The following is a 20,464-nucleotide window of genomic DNA, read 5'->3' on the forward strand; positions in this document are numbered from 1 at the left end:
GTGGACTCAATTATTCATTCTGAAAAGAGCTGCTGATGCAGAAACCACGTTTAATGCCATCTCACGAGATAGAAGCTGATCATGTGGTGCTGCCGTTTTCTTTTCTCTGGCCCCTAAGTATTTTTTCCCAACATCCATAATCGTAAATAAATTACCCTTCCTCACTTCTGCCTTGACTATTCCAAGAGTCTACTAATCATTTCCTGCCCCTCCTCTTTTCTGATTCCAATGGTGTGAAGTGGTCATCTGGACACGGATTTCAAGGGAAAGAGTGATAGGAAGCTGTCAGTCACTAAGGTGGCTTTAGTGGACTTTTTCATTTTCAGCTTTTCATTTTTCAGACCTAAATGTGTAAAAAAATCCGAGTTCCAATCGCTTCAGTCACTTCCGACTCTTTGTGACCCCATGGACTGTAGCCCGCCAGGCTCCTCTGGTAACACTGTACATAACCATAAGATGATTATCAAAACCAGGAAATTAGCAATGATACAAAACTATTAAAGCACAATTTTTCAAATTTTGCTAATCATGGACGGATGTCCTTTTCCTGGTCCACAGTGTTCGTTACCAACCTCAGTCTCAGCATAATACCATCCCAAACCTCTCCACTCTGAACTGGATCACTCAGAGCTTCTTCTAACTGTTTGACAGACAATGTTGTCTCTTAGCACTTTTCTATTGCGTAGTACTCCTTCCTTCTGGAACATTCTTCTTCCCCTACTTACTATGCCACATATATATGATGAAATATTATTCAGCTAAGAGAAAGAAAGAAATCATGTCACATGTGACGTGGATGGACCTTGAGAGCATTTTGCAAAGTGAAATAAATCAAACAGAGAAAGACAAATATTATATGACTCTCCTTACATGTGGAATCTGAAAAGGCCAAGTTCACAGAAACAGAGTAGGGTGGTGCTTGCCTGATTCTGGGGAGGGGGAGAAATGAGGAGATGTTGGTCAAAGTGTGCAAGCCTCCAGTTATAAGATGAAGGCTTCCTTGGGGGTCCAGAGGTTAAGACTCTGCACTTCCACTGCAGGGGTCCCAGGTTCGATCCCTGGTCAGGAAAGTTCTGCATGCCATGAGGAGCAGCCAAAAAGAGAAAAACATAGATAAATAAGTTCTGGGGATCTAATGTACAACATGGTGACTATCGTTAAAATACTGTATTATACACTTGAAATGTGCTAGGAGAGTAGGTGTTGAATGTTCACAGCACACCAAAACTAAACAGATAACTATGTAAGGTGACAGAGGTGCTAACTACCTCAATGCAGATTTAGACTCACAGACGATGGGTGCTGTGCTTAGCAGCTCAGTCATCTCTGACCCTTTGCAACCCTTTGGACTACAATCGGCCAGTCTACTCTGGCCATGGGACTTTTTTCAGGCAATAATACTGGAGTGGGTTGCCATTTCTTCCTCCAGGAAATATTGCTGACCCAGGGAACAAACCCAGATCTCCTGTGTCTTCTGCATTGCAGGTAGATTCTGTATCCAGTGAGCCACTTGGGAAACCCAATAGTAGTAATCAATTCACAATATGTAAGTGTATCAAGTCACTGTGTTGTATACCTTGAAGTCACGTCACATTATATGTAAATTATATTTCAATAAAGCTGGGGGGAGGAGGCAGAATTCAGAATTCAAAGTTGTCTGCAACAGAAACAAAGATTAGAAGAAACACAAAAGATGGATTTAAATTAGTATAATTGGAGAAAAAATATATACAGCAAACTTTGAAGATATAGAACCAAAAAAAAAAAAGGAAAAGATTTCAATGATACTCTTTTGGATGCATAGTATTTAATCAAATCAAATACATAATTTAAATTCATTTTACCTGATTCTCTTTAGTTTTTTTTTAAATGTGTTTATTGCAAAATGCAAATGTATATATATGTGGCTCAAAATATATTTCTACAACACACATCATGCTAGATTATTACCTCTTTGGATATATATGCTTTTCTTAACCAGTTTATGTCCTGCACCCAGAAAAATTTCTGACTATTTAACAGATATCGAAGAAGGAAAGGAGGGAAAGGAGAAAGGAAGGAAAGAAGGAAGGAAGAAGGAAGGGTAGCTGGATGCAGTTAGGGATGATTCCACATATATAACATTTAAGTTGTCAAATGCAAAATAAAGGATTCTTCCCTTTTCTCTACTTTTCTACCACAACTGAATTGACAAGGGGTTGATTTATTCAGGAAATTGAGCATAGATGCTGATATTTTCGCACTGTATCGCCAGGAAAATTAAGAAATGACTCCTTTCATGAAAGACTCAGCAAAGTGCATTACAGAACTGGGTTGTGAGAATCTACTGGAGGCTTTCGGTCCTTTGGGGCAAAGCTTTCCTCACAGGTGAGCAGACGGCTATTTGGAGGCTGCGCATGTGCTGCCCAGCACGGAGCCCCTCCCTGCCCTGCAGGAGGGGACCTAGCAGATTTCTTGAACGCCAGAGGTGGGCTTCCTTCAGTTGTCAACGCTTCTTCTGGGTTATTTTTAAAGAATAATGAACCAAGATGACTCACCCACAGCCCTGCAGGAAAGGAACAAACCTAAGTGGTAGTTAATGTATGGTTTGCAGAGTCGACCTTTAAGAAAAATCAACCCACCCTGCTTCTCTGCCTGCTTAGGAGACGTTTCTTCCTCCTCCGTCATCAAGTCTAGCGAAGGACGCAGCCCTGTCGAACCATCAACAGGACAGAGTCAAGATGTAGAGGACACACAAAACCTTCTCTCTTTTTTTAAGGTATGGGTTCTTTTATTACCCAAATGTTGCTCAGTTTTTCAGAAACACATGTTTTTACATAAAATGAGATATTTCTTACGTTTTCTTTTTCTCTTTGCTACCTTTTCTTCTGTGGAACTCTTGACTGAAAGAGAACTCTGACATTTGCATGATTTGGCGGGTGGTTGCAAATAATTAACAAATAATGAATTCTTAGGAAAAACAAAAGCATTGTCTTTGAGTAAATAATAAATATGGAATACCATCCAAATTTTATTGCTTTTACATCTTCATGCATGCATGAGTGCTAAGTTACTTTGGTCATATCCAACTCGGTGCAACCCTACAGATTGTAGCCCACCAGGGGGCTCTGCCCATGGGGATTCTCCAGGCAAGAATACTGGAAAGGGTTACCGTGCCTTCCTCCAGAGTATCTTCCCAACCCAAGCATCGAACTGGAGTCTCCTGCAGCTCCCACAATGCAGGTAAATTCTCTATTGGTGAGCCACCACAGAAATCCAAGAGCAATCTTACATCCACTTAAAGAAGTGGATTTATTACCCAGGTATTTTCACTATATTTTTGTTTCCAAAATCTCTATCATATGACAGACTAAGATAAAAGGATAAGCAAATTGCTTTCCAAAAACATGAGCATGTTCGGTAGCCCATCAGGTTCCTCTGTCCATGGAATTCTCCAGGCAAGAATACTGGAGTGGAGAGCCATTCGCTTTTCTAGAGAATCTTCCTGACCCAGGGATCAAACCTAGATCTCCTGCATTCCAAGCAGATTCTTTATTATTTGAGCCACCAGGGAAGCACAGCTTGTAAACTAAACTCACTTACATGTCAAACCTTTTCCCATCCTCTCAACACCAAATAGCAAAACCAGCTTTTTCGATGATCCAATGGATGTTGGCAATTTGATCTCTCTGTCCTCTGCCTTTTCTAAATCCAGCTTGAACATCTGGAAGTTCACAGTTCACATACGGTTTAAGCCTGGCTTGGAGAATTTTGAGCATTACTTTACTAGCAAGTGAGATGAGTGCAATTGTGCAGTAGTTTGAGCATTCTTTGGCATTGCCTTTCTTTGGGATTGGAATGAAAACTGACCTTTTCCAGTCCTGTGGCCACTGCTGAGTTTTCCAAATTTGCTGGCATATTGAGTACAGCACTTTCACAGCATCATCTTTTATGATTTAAAATAGCTCAACTGAAATTCCATCACCTCTACTAGCTTTGTTCGTAGTGATGCTTCCCAAGGCCCACTTGACTTCACATTCCAGGATGTCTGGCCCTAGGTGAGTGATCACACCATCGTGATTATCTGGGTCGTGAAGATCTTTTTTGTGTAGTTCTTCTGTGTATTCTTGCCACCTCTTCTTAATATCTTCTGCTTCTGTTCAGTTCAGTTCAGTTGCTCAGTCGTGTCTGACTCTTTGCAACCCCATGAATTGCAGCACACCAGGCCTCCCTGTCCATCACCAACTCCCGGAGTTCACTCAGACTCACATCCATCGAGTCGGTGATGCCATCCAGCCATCTCATCCTCTGTCATCCCCTTCTCCTCCTGCTCACAATCCCTCCCACCATCAGAGTCTTTTCCAATGAGTCAACTCTTCTCATGAGGTGGCCAAAGTACTGGTGTTTCAGCTTCAGCATCATTCCTTCCAAAGAACACCCAGGACCGATCTCCTTTAGAATGGACTGGTTGGATGTCCTTGCACTCCAAGGGACTCTCAAGAGTCTTCTCCAACACCACAGTTCAAAAGCATCAATTCTTTGGCGCTCAGCCTTCTTCACAGTCCAACTCTCACATCCACATACATGACTACTGGAAAAACCATAGCATTGACTAGACGGACCTTTGTTGGCAAAGTAATGTCTCTGCTTTTGAATACACTATCTAGGTTGGTCATAACTTTCCTTCCAAGGAGTAAGTGTCTTTTAATTTCATGGCTGCAGTCACCATCTGCAGTGACTTTGGAGCTCCCCCAAAAAATAAAGTCTGACACTGTTTCCACTGTTTCTCCACCTATTTGCCATGAAGTGATGGGACCAGATGCCATGATCTTAGTTTTCTGAATGTTGAGCTTTGCTTCTGTTCAGTTCAGTTCAGTCACTCAGTCGTGTCTGACTCTGTGACCCCATGAATCACAGCACGCCAGGCCTCCCTGTCCATCACCATCTCCCAGAGTTCATTCAAACTCACGTCCATCGAGCCGGTGATGCCATCCAGCCATCTCATCCTCTGTCGTCCCCTTCTCCTCCTGCCCACAATCCCTCCCACCATCAGAGTCTTTTCCAATGAGTCAACTCTTCGCATGAGGTGGCCAAAGTACTGGAGTTTCAGCTTCAGCATCATTCCTTCCAAAGAACACCCAGGGCTGATCTCCTTCAGAATGGACTGGTTGGATCTCCTTGCCGTCCAAGGGACTCTCAAGAGTCTTCTTCAACACCACAGTTCAAAAGCATCAATTCTTCAGTGCTCAGCCTTCTTCACAGTCCAACTCTCACATCCATACATGACTACTAGAAAAACCATAGCCTTGATTAGATGGACCTTTGTTGGCAAAGTAATGTCTCTGCTTTTTAATATGCTGTCTAGTTGGTTATAACTTTTTCTCCAAGGAGTAAGTGTCTTTTAATTTCATGGCTGCAGTCACCATCTGCAGTGATTTTGGAGCCCAAAAAAATAAAGTCTGACACTGTTTCCACTGTTCCTTCTGTTAGGTCCACATTATTTCTGTCCTTAACTGAGCCCATCTTTGCAAGAAATGTCCCCTTGGTATTTCTAATTTTCCTGAAGAGATCTCTAGTCTTTCCCATTCTATTGTTTTCCTCTATTTCTTTTTCTTCTACTTCTAGTCTTTCTTAAAGAGATGGGAATACCAGACCACCTGACCTGCTTGATAAGAAATCTGTATGCAGGTCAAGAAGCAACAGTTAAAACTGGACATGCAACAACATGTCTGGTTCCAAACATGACTGGTTCCAAATCGGAACCAGTATATTCTCACTCTGCTTATTTAACTTATATGCAGAGTACATCATGAGAAATGCTGGACTGGATGAAGCACAAGCTGGAATCAAGATTGCTGGAAGAAATATCAATAACCTCAGATATGTAGATGACACCACCCTTATGGCAGAAAGCAAAGAAGAACTAAAGAGCCTATTGATGAAAGTGAAAAAGGAGAGTGAAACAGTTGGCTCAAGACTCAACATTCAGAAAACTAAGATCATGGCATCCAGTCCCATCACTTCATGGCAAATAGATGGGGAAATAGTGGAAACAGTGAGAGACTTTATTTTGGAGGCTCCAAAATCACTACAGATGGTGACTGCAGCCATGAAATTAAAAGACACTTGCTCCTTGGAAGAAAAGCTATGACCAATCTAGACAGCATATTAAAAATTAGCAGAGACATTACTTTGCCAACAAAAGTCTGTCTAGTCAAAGATATGGTTTTTCCAGTAGTCATATATCAATGTGAGAGTTGGACTATAGAGAAAGCTGAGTGCCAAAGAACTGATGCTTTTGAACTTTAGTGTTGGACTCTTACTGAGTCCCTTGGACTGCAAGGAGATCCAACCAGTTCATCCTAAAGGAAATCAGTCTTGAATATTCATTGGAAGGACTGACGCTAAAGCTGAAACTCCAATACTTAGGCCACCTGATGCAAAGAACTGACTCATTTGACAAGTTTGCTGGGAAAGATTGAAGGCAGAAGGAGAAGGGGATGACAGAGGATGAGATGGTTGGATGGCATCATCTACTCGATGGACATGAGTTTGAGTAAGCCCTGGGAGTTGGTGATGGACACGGAAGCCTGGTGTTCTATGAAGGGTCGCAAAGAGTCAGACACAACTGAGTAACTGAACTGAACTGAACAAAACCAAGAAAAAGAGAGGGACAGTCTATAAAAGAATATTGTCAGTGCAATAAAAGGCTCTGATTTCTCATCTGGCCAACACTTCCCAGGACTTTAAGAAATCACATGCTTATGTGGTTACACACACAGGTTACAGGGCTGCGACGGGTGCACTAACCACAGGCAGCCACGACCGGTGCACTAAGTGTGGCCAAGAGGAGCTACCCCACATCCGAGGTCAGGGGCAGAAACCAGGAGGACCCCATGCCCGAAGAGCAGTGGCCAGGAGGAGTTACCCCATTTCCGAGGTCAGGGGCAGCAGCCGAGAGTGCCAGGCTGCAATGGTGCAGGTACAGCCGAGAGGAGCCACCCCTCGTCCGAGGCCATGGGTGGCAGCCGGGAGGAGCAACCCCGCACCCGAGACCAGGGGTGGCGGCCGGGAGGAGCCACCTAGCACCCGCGGCCAGGGGCAGCAGCCGGGAAGAGCAACCTCACGTGCAAGGAGCGGGGCTGCATGGGTGCAGGAGGGCCTAGAAGAGCTATCCCATGTTGAAGGTCAGGAAGGGCGGCAGAGAGGAGATACCCTTCGTCCAAGGTAAGGAGCAGCAGCTGTGCTTTGCTGGAACAGCCGTGAAGAGATACCCCACACCCAAGGTAAGAGAAACACAAGTAACATGGTAGGTGTTGCAAGAGGGCAGACACACTGAAACCATACTCACAGAAAACTAGTAAATCTAATCACGCTAGGACCACAGCCTTGTCTAACTCAATGAAACTAAGCCATGCTCGTGGGGCAACCCAGGGCGGGTCATGGTGGCAAGGTCTGACAGAATGTGGTCCACTGGAGAAGGGAATGGCAAACCACTTCAGTATTCTTGCCGTGAGAACCCCATGAACAGTATGAAAAGGCAAAATGATAGGATACTGAAAGAGGAATTCCCCAGGTCAGTAGGTGCCCAGCACGCTCCTGGAGATCAGTGGAGAAATAACTCCAGAAAGAATGAAAGGATGGAGCCAAAGCAAAAACAATACCCAGCTGTGGATGTGACTGGTGATAGAAGCAGGATCCGATGCTGTAAAGAGCAGTATTGCATCAGTTCAGTTCAGTCACTCAGTCGTGTCCGACTCTTTGCGACCCCATGAATTGCAGCATGCCAGGCCTCCTTGTCCATCACCAACTCCCAGAGTTCACTCAGATTCACGTCCATCGAGTCAGTGATGTCATCCAGCCATCTCATCCTCTGTCGTCCCCTTCTCCTCCTGCCCCCAATCCCTCCCAGCATCAGGAACCTGGAATGTCAGGTCCATGAATCAAGGCAAATTGGAAGTGGTCAAACAAGAGATGGCAAGAGTGAATGTCGACATTCTAGGAATTAGCAAACTAAAATGGACTGAAATGGGTGAATTTAACTCAGATGACCATTATATCTACTACTGCAGGCAGGAATCCCTTAGAAGAAATGGAGTAGCCATCATGGTCAACAAAAGAGTCCGGAATGCAGTACTTGGATGCAATCTCAAAACGACAGAATGATCACTGTTCATTTCCAAGGCAAACCATTCAATATCACAGTAATCCAAGTCTATGCCCCAACCGGTAATACTGAAGAAGCTGAAGTTGAACGCTTCTATGAAGACCTACAAGACCTTTTAGAGCTAACACCCCAAAAAGATGTCCTTTTCATTATAGTGGACTGGAATGCAAAAGTAGGAAGTCAAGAAACACCTGGAGTAACAGGCAAATTTGGCCTTGGAATGCAGAATGAAGCAGGGCAAACACTAATAGAGTTTTGCCAATAAAATGCACTGGTCATAGCGAACACCCTCTTCCAATAACACAAGAGAAGACTCTACACATGGACATCACCAGATGGTCAACACCGAAATCAGATTTAATATATTCTTTGCAGCCAAGGATGGAGAAGCTCTATACAGTCAGCAAAAACAAGACCAGGAGCTGACTGTGGCTCAGATCATCAACTCCTTATTGCCAAATTCAGACTTAAATTGAAGAAAGTAGGGAAAACTGCTAGACCATTCAGGTATGACCTAAATCAAATCCCTTATGATTATACAGTGGAAGTGAGAAATAGATTTAAGGGCATAGATCTGATAGGTAGAGTGCCTGATGAACTATGGAATGAGGTTTGTGACATTGTCCAGGAGACAGGGATCAAGACCATCCCTATGGAAAAGAAATGCAAACAAGCAAAATGGCTGTCTGGGGAGGCCTTACAAATAGCTGTGAAAAGAAGAGAGGCAAAAAACAAAGAAGAAAAGGAAAGATATAACCATCTGAATGCAGAGTTCCAAAGAATAGCAAGAAGAGATAAGAAAGCCTTCTTCAGTGATCAATGCAAAGAAATACAGGAAAAGAACAGAATGGGAAAGACTGGAGATCTCTTCAAGAAAATCAGAGATACCAAGGGAACATTTCATGCAAAGATGGGCTCGATAAAGGACAGAAATGGTATGGACTTAACGGAAGCAGAAGATATTAAGAAGAGGTGGCAAGAATACACAGAAGAACTGTACAAAAAAGATCTTCATGACCAAGATAATCACGATGGTGTGATCACTCATCTAGAGCCAGACATCCTGGAATGTGAAGTCAAGTGGGCCTTAGAAAGCATCACTATGAACAAAGCTAGTGGAGGTGATGGAATTCCAGTTGAGCTGTTTCAAATCCTGAAAGATGATGCTGTGAAAGTGCTACACTCAATATGCCAGCAAGTTTGGAAAACTCATCAGTGGCCACAGGACTGGAAAAGGTCAGTTTTCATTCCAATCCCAAAGAAAGGCAATGCCAAAGAATGCTCAAACTACCGCAAAATTGCACTCATCTCACATGCTAGTAAAGTAATGCTCAAAATTCTCCAAGCCAGGCTTCAGCAATAGGTGAACCGTGAACTTCCTGATTTGAAGCTGGTTTTAGGAAAGGCAGAGGAACGAGAGATCAAATTGCCAACATCTGCTGGATCATCAAAAAAGCAAGAGAGTTCCAGAAAAACATCTTTTTCTGCTTTATTGACTTTATTTGACTGTATGGATCACAATAAACTGTGGAAAATTCTGAGAGAGATGGGAATACCAGACCACCTGACCTGCCTCTTGAGAAATCTGTATGCAGGTTAGGAAGCAACAGTTAGAACTAGAGATGGAACAACAGACTGGTTCCAAATAGGAAAAGGAGTACGTCAAGGCTGTATATGGTCACCCTGCTTATTTAACTTATATGCAGAGTACATCATGAGAAACGCTGGACTGGAAGAAACACAAGCTGGAATCAAGATTGCTCGGAGAAATATCAATAACTTCAGATGCCGGGAGCCAGCACGGGAGATCCCACCCATGACAAGGTCATGTGGAGAGGCCTGATGGGCAAGGTGAGTCAGGCTTCAGGGATTCCCCCTGGGTTTTCCTGAACATCTACCCCCCAAAACCAGAGTCTGCCTGCTTTATTGTACTGTGCTTTCCACTCTTCTGACATTCTCTGGAAAAAAGTTAATTCAGGGCTTCAGTCTCCTGCATATGAAAGGAATGTTTCAGCTCAAACCCCTTTGATGGCTCTCTAACTTGCCTGACAGGTTCCCCCGGACTTTTACAATTTGTGAATTGCTTACAGCCCCCAACTGTGAGAGGCACGAAGATCAAAACATCTTAAAGATATAGAGCCTTTTACAGTTAAGAATTAGTTTGCTGAAGAGTTAGTTTGTTGAGTTACTGTTTGCTGCTAGGCCTCCATATCCTTTATCTTTTAGGCACCTGGGAGGATATTAATCAATGTAATCAGGATGCAGAAATATGAATATAGTAGTTTTGATGTTAGCAACACTAGACTTTTGAGTTAATTAATTTTCTCTTTGTTATAAATCACTGTATTTCTTTCATTGTTATAAATTGTTGTGTCTTTGCTATGCAAGAATGTAACTTTATTTAGTGCTTTCTGAGAGTGGCACCAGAGTTTGGGAAGAACAACACTGTTAAGGCAAATAAGTCTTCTGGTTGACAAACCCTTATCAGAAAAGAGCCGTAAAATGTTAATTGGCCTTCTGGCCAGAAGATGATGTAAATCACCTAAGGCTTGTGTATACAACTAAATATGCAGAGAGAAAGCCTGGTCTCGATAAGAGTCAGGGCTACTGGCACTGCATAATTTTATATTATCCATTGATCTCTATGTACGAAAAAAGGTATAAAAAGCCTTTACAATGATAGAGGATGGGCCAGTCACTGGAAAGACTGGTTTCCCCTGTGTCCTCTTTACTCTATTTTCTGGCTGAATTCCCATCTGGAGCAGGGAGGCTCACCATGTCTACTTGCTTGCCCTGGCTTTTAAGTCCCATGAGAGAGGGAGCCCAAGGTGGGGCACCCTCCGCTATTCAAATGAGCGCCGGTGGCCTAACGTAGATGGTGCAAACTTCTTGTCCTGAAGTTTCATTGGCTTTCCCGTAGGCCAAGTTATTCAGCCTCTTTTCTCCACTAAATTTTGCTACTACACTATTTCTTCCTAATCTCTCTTATATTTCTAATTAAATAATTCTTTCTAAGATGCCACGCCATCTCCCCTTTGAATTACCCTAGATCCACCGGGGCTGGACCCCAGCACTCAGATATGCAGATGACACTACCCTTATGGCAGAAAGTGAAGAGGAACTAAAAAGCCTCTTGGTGAAACTGAAAGAGGAGAGGGAAAAAGTTGTCTTAAAGCTCAACATTCAGAAAATGAAGATCATGGCATCCGGTCCCATCACTTCATGGAAAATAGATGGGAAACAGTGGAAAGAGAGTCAGACTTTATTTTGGGGGGCTCCAAAATCACTGCAGATGGTGGCTGCAGCCATGAAATTAAAAGACACTTACTCCTTGGAAGGAAAGTTATGACCAACCTAGATAGCATATTGAAAAGCAGAGGCATTACTTTGCCAACAAAGGTCCGTCTAGTCAAGGCTATGGTTTTTCCTGTGGTCATGTATGGATGTGAGAGTTTGACTGTGAAGAAGGCTGAGCACCAAAGAATTGATGGTTTTGAAGTGTGGTGTTGGAGAAGACTCTTGAGAGTCCCTTGGACTGCAAGGAGATCCAACCAGTCCATTCTGAAGGAGATCCACCCTGGGATTTCTTTGGAAGGAATGATGCTAAAGCTGAAACTCCAGTACTTTGGCCACCTCATGTGAAAAGTTGACTCATTGGAAAAGTCTCTGATGCTGGGAGGGATTGGGGACAGGAGGAGAAGGGGACGACAGAGGATGAGGTGGCTAGATGGCATCACGGACTCGATGGACGTGAGTCTGAGTGAACTCCGGGACTTGGTGATGGACAGGGAGGCCTGGCGTGCTGTGATTCATGGGGTCGCAAAGAGTCAGACATGACTGAGCGACTGAACTGAACTGAACTGATATGGTTACATAACTACAGGGCCAGGTAGAGTCCCAAAGATGCTGCAAAGGAGCTAAATGACTAAATCAGCTGAAAGATGACAGACTGAAATCCAAGCAAGTTTCAAAGTCCACGTTTCACCCTAAGGAGGCTGATGCCTTACTGTGTTTGTGAAACTACCAGCGGTTTCCAGGCCATGTTCAGCAGTCATCACCACAGAAACCCATTGTTGTCATTTGCCGCTCCTCCTTAAGGGAAGTGTGGGCCCAATTCCTCTTCTTTAGGAGCATTTAGAGGAGCCCAATTTTTTTTCCTTTTTAATTGGAGGATAATTGCTTTATGATGTTGTACTGGTTTCTGCCACACATCAACATGAATCAGCCATAGGTATACTCTTAAACCTCCCTCCCATCTCCCATCCCATCCCACCCCTCTAGGTTGTCACAAGCTCAGGGTTTGAGTTCCCAGTGTCAACGGCCAATTCCCATTGGCTATGTATTTTACATACGGCAGTGTATATGTTTCTAGGCTACTCTCCCAGTTTGTCCCATCTTCTCTCTCCCTAACTATGCCCACAAGTCTGTTCACTATGGCTATAGAAGAGCCCACTTTTTTTAGAGCTGTGCCTCTCACTAGAGTGATGCTTCTCTGGGCACTCAGACCATAAAGAATCCACCTGCAATGTGGCAGATCTGGGTTTGATCCCTGGAGAAGGAAATGACTCCAGTATTCTTGCCTGGAAAATTCCATGGGCAGAGGAGCCTGGGCTACAGTTCATAGGGTCACAAGAGTCAAACATGACTGAGCAACTAACACTTTCACTTACTAGAGTATAGCAAGAATCTCATGCTGTGTTGCTTGAGGCTATGTGTTTTTCAACCCAAAAGCTTTTCCAATTCTGATCACAAACACTGTATCTGAGCTCACTACCCATCAAAACACCCCAGTTCATTTTATATACTATTAGTGGTTTCATTCCTTGACTTTAAAATCCTCTTCCCATTATCTTCAAATAGCAGAGAAATATTTTGGATAACAGCAATAATCCCTGACCACAAATAACTGTGAGCAAAACTGCTGAAACCAGAGAGGGTGCAGGAATGTTTCCATCTTCTTGCAGAAAGGAAAATAAATGGTTAAATGCAAAGTGGGAAGAAGTCAAGCAGGGATTGGTGGGAAGTTGTTACATGTAGGTTTTTCACTCAATGGCAAAATGCTTGAGCTTTCTGTGTATCAAAAACCAAAAAAAAAAAAAAAATTATTTTACACTGCAAAGAAAGCAGGGAACAAAGGCAGAGAGGCTGCTATGAACTTTCACCACGTTGGCCATGACTTTTTGGATGTAGAGCGTGTAAATGCATAGAGAAGAATATAGAGTTGCAAGTGCTGTTGGTTAACATGAAAAAGTTATTATTATAAGTGACTCAAGATAAGACCAAACACAGTCTGTCTTATCCTCTCCTGCATTCAAGCCACAGAAAGTGGCTGAACCAGCTCCAAACCCTGCAGGACTTACCAGGCTAACATGCTGCCCTGGTGGTCAGACCTCCACCGACCCTGGGTCTCAGCTTCTCCTGTACAACCTTGAAGACCTGGAGCTGATGTCTGTGGTCAGGCTTCCTTTCAGTTCTATTAATAATGTCTGGTCAGATTTGTCACATCTGCTCAGAGACATACAGCCTTGATTAAAACAGAGCAGCAGAACCAAAGCTAGATGCCAGAAAGCTAAATCTGCCCCTAGGGAAAGTCAAAATACATATTTACTACTTCGGTCTTTATCTACACCCCGACTTTTCTGCCAGAAATACAAGACTAGCAACGAGTCTCAAGACCAGATTTAGCTTGACTGCACTTTCTGAGATTATGACAGTCGTAGAGAATTGAAACTGCTCTTCTAAACCCTTAGTTACAGAATTCTTCCTCCATGTGTCAGTACAGACTCTGATTAACCAGTCCCTCTCCTACTGTGTATCTGAAGACTTGATAACCAGACCACAGAGAAAGTCTTTTTATTCATTTTGTCCCAGTTAAGAAAGTACTGAGTTTCCCTAAATCAGTGGTTTTATGAGCAGTGGAATGCTTTCTTTAAATGAAGTTTATAATGTGAGCCTTTTTCAGAATCTTTTTTTGTGGACCAGAAAGCCCTTTACTTTGATGGGAGTTACTCTGATGGAGAAAGGACTAAGAGTAAAAGCACCCCCTGACTGTCCTTCCCCTGCCCACCTGATGCTTTCTCTGTAGAAGCCCAGCAGAGGCAGAGTTTGAGACCAGTGACCTGGGTAAGAAGAAGGGCATCTCTGAACAGGCACTTTGATCTGATGGCAAAAGTCCCAGTGATTGCACTTTACTTCCACAATGGGCCGCCAGCTGCCACACCACACCATAACACCTACATCCTCAGGTTAGCCTGCAGTGATGCTAAACCTCTAAACAACCTTAGAAGCACAGGTCAAAGGTTGTGACCTCAGAGGAAGAAAATAATCCTTCATATTTGCTTATATTTATTGAGCTTTGGACACTTCACGATGTGCTGCTGCTAAGTCACTTCAGTCATGTCCGACTCTGTGCGATCCCATAGACGGCAGCCCACCAGGCTCCACCGTCCCTGGGATTCTCCAGGCAAGAACACTGGAGTGGTTTGCCATTTCCCTCTCTAATGCATGAAAGTGAAAAGTGAAAGTGAAGTCGCTCAGTCGTGTCCAACTCTTTGCAACGCCATGGACTGCAGCCTACCAGGCTCCTCCATCCATGGGATTTTCCAGGCAAGAGTATTGGAGTGGGGTGCCATCACCTTCTCCACGGGATGTGCTATATTACAACCATCGAACTTTCTGTTTTTTCACGGTCAGGTCAGTGCCCGTTCAGCAACATTTCTCAACAATTCACATACTGTGTAGCATAAAGGAGGCTAAATTTTATCAGGTTGCTCTGAATTAAAGGACTTCCCTGGTGGCTCAGATGGTAAAGCATCTGCCTACAATGCGGGAGACCCACATTCAGTCCCTGGGTCGGGAAGATCTCCTGGAGAAGGAAATGGCAACCCACTCCAGTACTCTTGCCTGGAAAATCCCATGGATGGAGGAACTCTGTAGGCTACAGTCCCTGGGGTCGCAAAGAGTCTGACACAACTGAGCAACTTCACTTTTCACTTTCTGATTAAATGTTTTCTAAAAACAAGCAAATAAACAGAAAAGTATCTTAAATTTGGAGCTGGCCCATGCTCCCTTCAACTTATTACTGGGAGAACAGCATGGAACCCCAGTTTTTCACCAAGGAAAGTCTGCTTAGGTCCTGTTGCCCATTAATTCATTGGTGAAAATGAACAGAATTCTGCCCCTATGTTAAGATCTGCAGAAACACTAGATGAACGTCCTCAGCGCTTGGAGCATCTGGTGTCCCAGGATGTCTCGCCTGGTATTTGGTTTGTCCTTCTGTCTGTCTCTACATAAAAACAGAGCAGGCATTTGCTTAACTTGTGGAATTGATAGCTACTTCTCTATAATGTGTTCCTCTGCCGTTAGAGGGTTTAGTCTGATTTTCCTGACAAGCTCCTTTTCATCAATAGACTGTGTGAAGCGGCAGCAGGAAAACAGAGAGAAGCACAAGGGAAGAGCAATTATTTCCATTTCCTAGCAAAGGCATTGCATGAAGTAGAATTCATGAAGCCAAATGCGTTGTCTCCTCCACAAACAGCACACTCACTCCTGAGCTGGTGGCGACGGGTCAAGATGATTGTGGCCACAGACCTGCCAGGATACAGAGAAAAGTGTGGGAAAAGCCTACTCATTCTAGGGGTGGACCCTTGTGCTGGTGAATGAAAGAGCCAGAGGAGAACATTCTGGAAACTTCCAAGCTACTTTCAGCACAATAAATCTGCAGTATAACATAAGCAGTGTCTGGGGGTTCTAGGGTTAGCAGTCCGTTCCTGATGCAAATGTTGGAACATTATCTTCTCTAAAAAGATCATTGCATCTAATACAATGTTATTAATTAATCTCATGGAAACCACATTTTGAGCTTCCAAACAAAGAAACTTCGAGTGTGTAGAGTCCAAAGATGGGGCTCCCACATTTATCACACCTAAGAATGATGGAGAGGCTTCCCTGGTGGCCCTAGTGGTTAAGAACCTGTCTGCCAACACAGGAGACAGCAGATTTGAGCCCTGGGTTGGGAGGATCCCCTGGAGGAGGGCATGGCAACCCACTCCAGTATTCTTGCCTGGAGAAACCCATGCACAGAGGATTGGCAGGCTACCGTCCACAGGGTCGCAGAGTCTGGACACAATTGAAGTGACGTTAGCAGGCACATGAGAATGGTGGAAGTACTAATATCTGAACTCCCAGGCCAAGTAAATTCAAATATGGATTCCTGCCGAGGTCCAGAGAAAGAGCCGCATCACTGAGCTGGGAGAAGTCTCCATCCCTGGGAGTCTTCCTTCGCAAAGCTGACCACAGCAGTAATAGGCACGGACCCAGCAGGTGTGTGTAAAGAACTGGGCCTTCCAGGAAAACATAGAATTAATCTCCCTTGATGTATGGCTTAACCCGCAAGTGTGGGGGTGGGAGTGGGGAACAGACGCGCCCCTCTTTCATTCTGCCGCCCGCCGTGTGTGACGTCATAACAGGCCCCCCTTCAGCCCTAATTCACGCCTATGAATTTCCCTTGTGGTCAAACCTCAGTCCGAGTGCAGTTCCTCCTCCTCCGTGTAAGCCTCATCTGCCCTCCCTTTCTCCTGATTGCTAAGCTCCAGCCACGCTGGCATCCTGTCCACGGACCATCTGAGCATCTTTACACTGTTCCCTCCGGCCCCCTCTGCGGCGCATCCACGCACCTCCAGCCCAGACGGAAGAGGGGTACCTTCTTCCCGCCAGCCCAAAGCAGGGCCTCATTTGACCTCTCCTGTGCGCTCTGCTTTACTCCTGCAAAGAGAGCTTCTCAGGCTCCGAGTCTGTGTTTAGTAGCTGCCCCACTCGTACTGTAAACCTCTCCAGACCACGGACTGTGTGGATTTCATCCCTGCACTGCCGGGTCTAGAATCACGCGAGGCAAACGTTGGTACTTAGTCCGTTTTTCTTTTCTTAGTATTCAGTGAGTTCGTGGATGAGTTATACACCATGAATGGAAGGAAAGGGAAATGTAGTCACGACAAGACCAGTGCAGAGCAGAGTGAGCCAGAGGGAGAGGGGAGGTCTGAGGGGCGCTTCCCACGGAGAGGAGGCAGAAAGACAAGAGTGAAGGAGGAGCTGTCGGCAGGGAGAGAATAGCCTTGGGCGGAGACAGGCTCAGAGTTGGGCAAGGTCTGTCTTACACACACATACACACCCCTGAGTACGGAAACCTGCTGTCCTCTGTCTCCTTTGATTTGATGACTTCTAGTGCCCAACAGGGCTTGGTGTCCCCTTGCCTCGACTACACTTTGGACAGGCTTCTCATCACCCGGCCCTGCCCTCTCTGCCCTGAGAGCATCTACTCTAGTAAAACTTGTCATTGCCATTGCCCCTTTGAGATACACATTTTTTTGAAAAGCCTCTTGTTCGTTTTACCACCTAGGACTGTCTTTCTCTAGGACCTGGGAGCCACACTTGGGAAGTGGGGTCTTCAAGGAAGAGACTCCCCATCTCTCGGTTTCTCCAAGTGGTAAAACCACTGTTTGTCCCGAAGCTATGAGAAAGTTGACTTGGCCTTTGGGGAAGGCCAGTTAACAAGCACAGTGGCCTAGGACCCCACTCCCACCCCAGCTCTTAAAATTTGCCTAACCCGTGTTTCCATGGACCTCAGGCTGAGTTCTGGCCCCTGGCCTCTGTTGCAACAGCCAAGAGTAAAGTCTTCTTTATTTGCCTCAGTGTGTCTGGTGCAATGTTGCTTTGATGCTATAAAAGGAGCTTGAGACATCCTCCATAATTTCTTAAAACAAAAAGGAGCATTTACATTACAAAATGAACTGTGTTTGGTTTTTATGAAACAAGAAGGAATGGGAAACCCTTTACATTAAAATAGCATCTGATTTTTTTCTAAATAAATGAAGCCTATTTTTAGATGTGTATATGCTTCTAGAATGGTTCCAGGTTTGTGAAGTGAGAAGACAGAATTGTAAGCTGGTTCCTGGCTTTTACTTGGATTCTGCAGGACACAGATTCGCCAGCTCCTCTGAGGAAGTGGGTGCATTCTGGATGATTTAAGATCCGGGTCCAAACTGATGGTACTTTGGTGGCCCCAATGCAACGTTTCCAACAGGCCTCTGAGGTACAAATGAAGATACATTTAGGATGAAAACAAAAGTCCATCCACAAAGCAAATAAACTAAAACCAGCACTTAAACTGAGTTCCTCTGTTAGAATCAGAGGAATTTGCACTAAATCCAAAGTGAATCAAAATGGATGAAGAAAAGAATAAAATCAGTGGCAAACACTGTCTTTCCCACCAATGATACAAGCTCTGCCCATGGAGAGGACAGAGGGGCTGTGACCCCCTAACCCCTCCCCCTCCGCCCCCGACAGCCAGCCCAGAGTCCACGCCAGCCCCACCCAGGAGGCCAGGCAGCCCTACTCCTGCCTGCAAGCCCAGCTGCTTAGGCGGGTAAGACATTGCCCCCACGCCCACCTTTGCCTCTAATTAGCTGGTAATAAGAATTAATGAATAGCATCAATTACTTAAAACTCTTTTATAGTTTCTAACTAATGTAACGATGTGTGAGACAAAATAAGAACTATAACTATTGGAAAGCACGTAGCAAAAGGTCTTTGGTGGTGGTGGTTTAGTCGCTAAGTCATGTCCAAGTCTTTGCGACCCTGTGGACAGTAGCCCACCAGGCTCCTCTGTCCATGGGATTTTCCAGGCAAGAATACTGGAGTGTGTTGCCATTTCCTTCTCCCACCCAGGATCGAACCTGGTCTCCCACATTGTAGGCAGACTCTCTACCATCTGAGCCACCAGGCAATCCCATAGTTAAAATAGTAATGTTTTATACTGTGTGAGTTTTACCACAATAAAAACAAATTTTTACAAAGAGGGAGAGAAAGAGACAGACTTAGAGAACGAACTTATGGTTGCCTGTACACAGTGCTGTGTTTAAAATGGATAATCAACAAGGATGTACTGTATAACAAAGGGAAAAACAAAAGCCCTGCCTGGAGGACACACTGAGTGAGCGTGCCAGCAGGGAGTGCCTGTGACCGTCACTGCAGACTCGGGGGCTTAAAACAGCACGTTTAGCCAGGTAAAGGCCAGTGCGTGGCTCCCGCCTCCTATCTCTGCCCTGGCCCCTCAGGCAGATTCGCCAAAATGAACAACACAAAGGAAAAGAGGCGGGACACCCGCTACATGTTCTCCAGGCCTTTCAGAAAACACGGAGTTGTTCCTTTGGCCACATACACGCGGATCTACAGGAAGGGTGATATTGTAGATATCAAGGGAATGGGTACTGTTCAAAAAGGAATGCCCCACAAATATTACCATGGCAAAACTGGGAGAGTCTACAACGTTACTCGGCATGCTGTTGGCATCATTATAAACAAACCAGTTAAGGGCAAGATTCTTGCCAAGAGAATTAATGTGCGTATCGAGCATATTAAGCACTCTACGAGCTGAGATAGCTTCCTGAAACATGTGAAGGAAAATGATCAGAAAAAGACAGAAGCCAAAGAGAAAGGGACTTGGGTTCAGCTGAAGCGCCAGCCTGCTCCACCCAGAGAAGCACACTTTGTGAGGATCAAGGGAAGGGAACCCGAACTGTTGGAGCCCATTCCCTATGAATTCATGGCCTGATGGGTGTAAAAATAAAGACCTAGACTGGGAAAAAAAAAAAAAAAAAACAGCATGTTTATCCTGCAGCTCTGGTAAAAGTCTAAGCCGGATCTCACTGGGCTAACATTGCGGTGTCAAGAGGGCTGCCCTCCCTCCTGGAGGCAAAGGGAAGCACCTTTTCCCGTCTCAGAGGCCACCGGCACTTCTTGGCTTGTGGCCCCCATCCACTTGCAGAAACAGCAGTGGAGGGGTGAGCCTAGCCTCGCATCACTCTGAGTCCTCTGCCCCTCTTCCAAAACCGATAAGCAATTTTAATTCCACGGGAGGCTTTAATTCCCTCTTGCCACGTAAAGTAACGCATCCACAGATTCCAGGGCTGTCTCTGGGGATGTTATTTCACCAACTACAGCCCTAAATGTCATTATATCTTTGAGGGGGATTCGATATCATTTTTTTTCCTCTTCTTCTCCTAGAGGGTTGAAGTGCTGTGCTATTTTCTTTTCCTTTTAAATATCATTATACATGTCCTGCATTATAGAGAAAAGTAAATTACCAGATAAACGCAACAATCTGTTTGCAAGGAAGCAAGAGGAATGGGCTTTGAGTAGGTAAACAGATGTCACTACATGCCCTCCTCACAAAAGTCTGCTTAGAATCCTCTCTTCTGGTAATGATTAGCTTGTTTTGTGTTTTGTGTTTTTTTTGTTTGTTTGTTTTGTTTTTTAAAACAG

At 44.6% G+C, this 20,464-nt stretch overlaps 1 non-coding gene and 1 pseudogene across 1 annotated transcript; both read left to right on the forward strand.

Moving 5' to 3' along the window:
- The first annotated feature begins 997 nt into the window (after positions 1-997).
- On the forward strand, positions 998-1,070 carry TRNAG-UCC. Its single transcript has one exon. It is a non-coding gene; the product is annotated as a tRNA-Gly (tRNA).
- An 18,182-nt stretch (positions 1,071-19,252) lies between these two features.
- Positions 19,253-19,793, forward strand: LOC120880935 (annotated as a pseudogene).
- Positions 19,794-20,464: the final 671 nt, after the last annotated feature.

This window comes from Oryx dammah, unplaced genomic scaffold, assembly GCF_014754425.2.
Source record: "Oryx dammah isolate SB20612 unplaced genomic scaffold, SCBI_Odam_1.1 HiC_scaffold_22, whole genome shotgun sequence".
NCBI classification, from domain to species: domain Eukaryota; kingdom Metazoa; phylum Chordata; class Mammalia; order Artiodactyla; family Bovidae; genus Oryx; species Oryx dammah.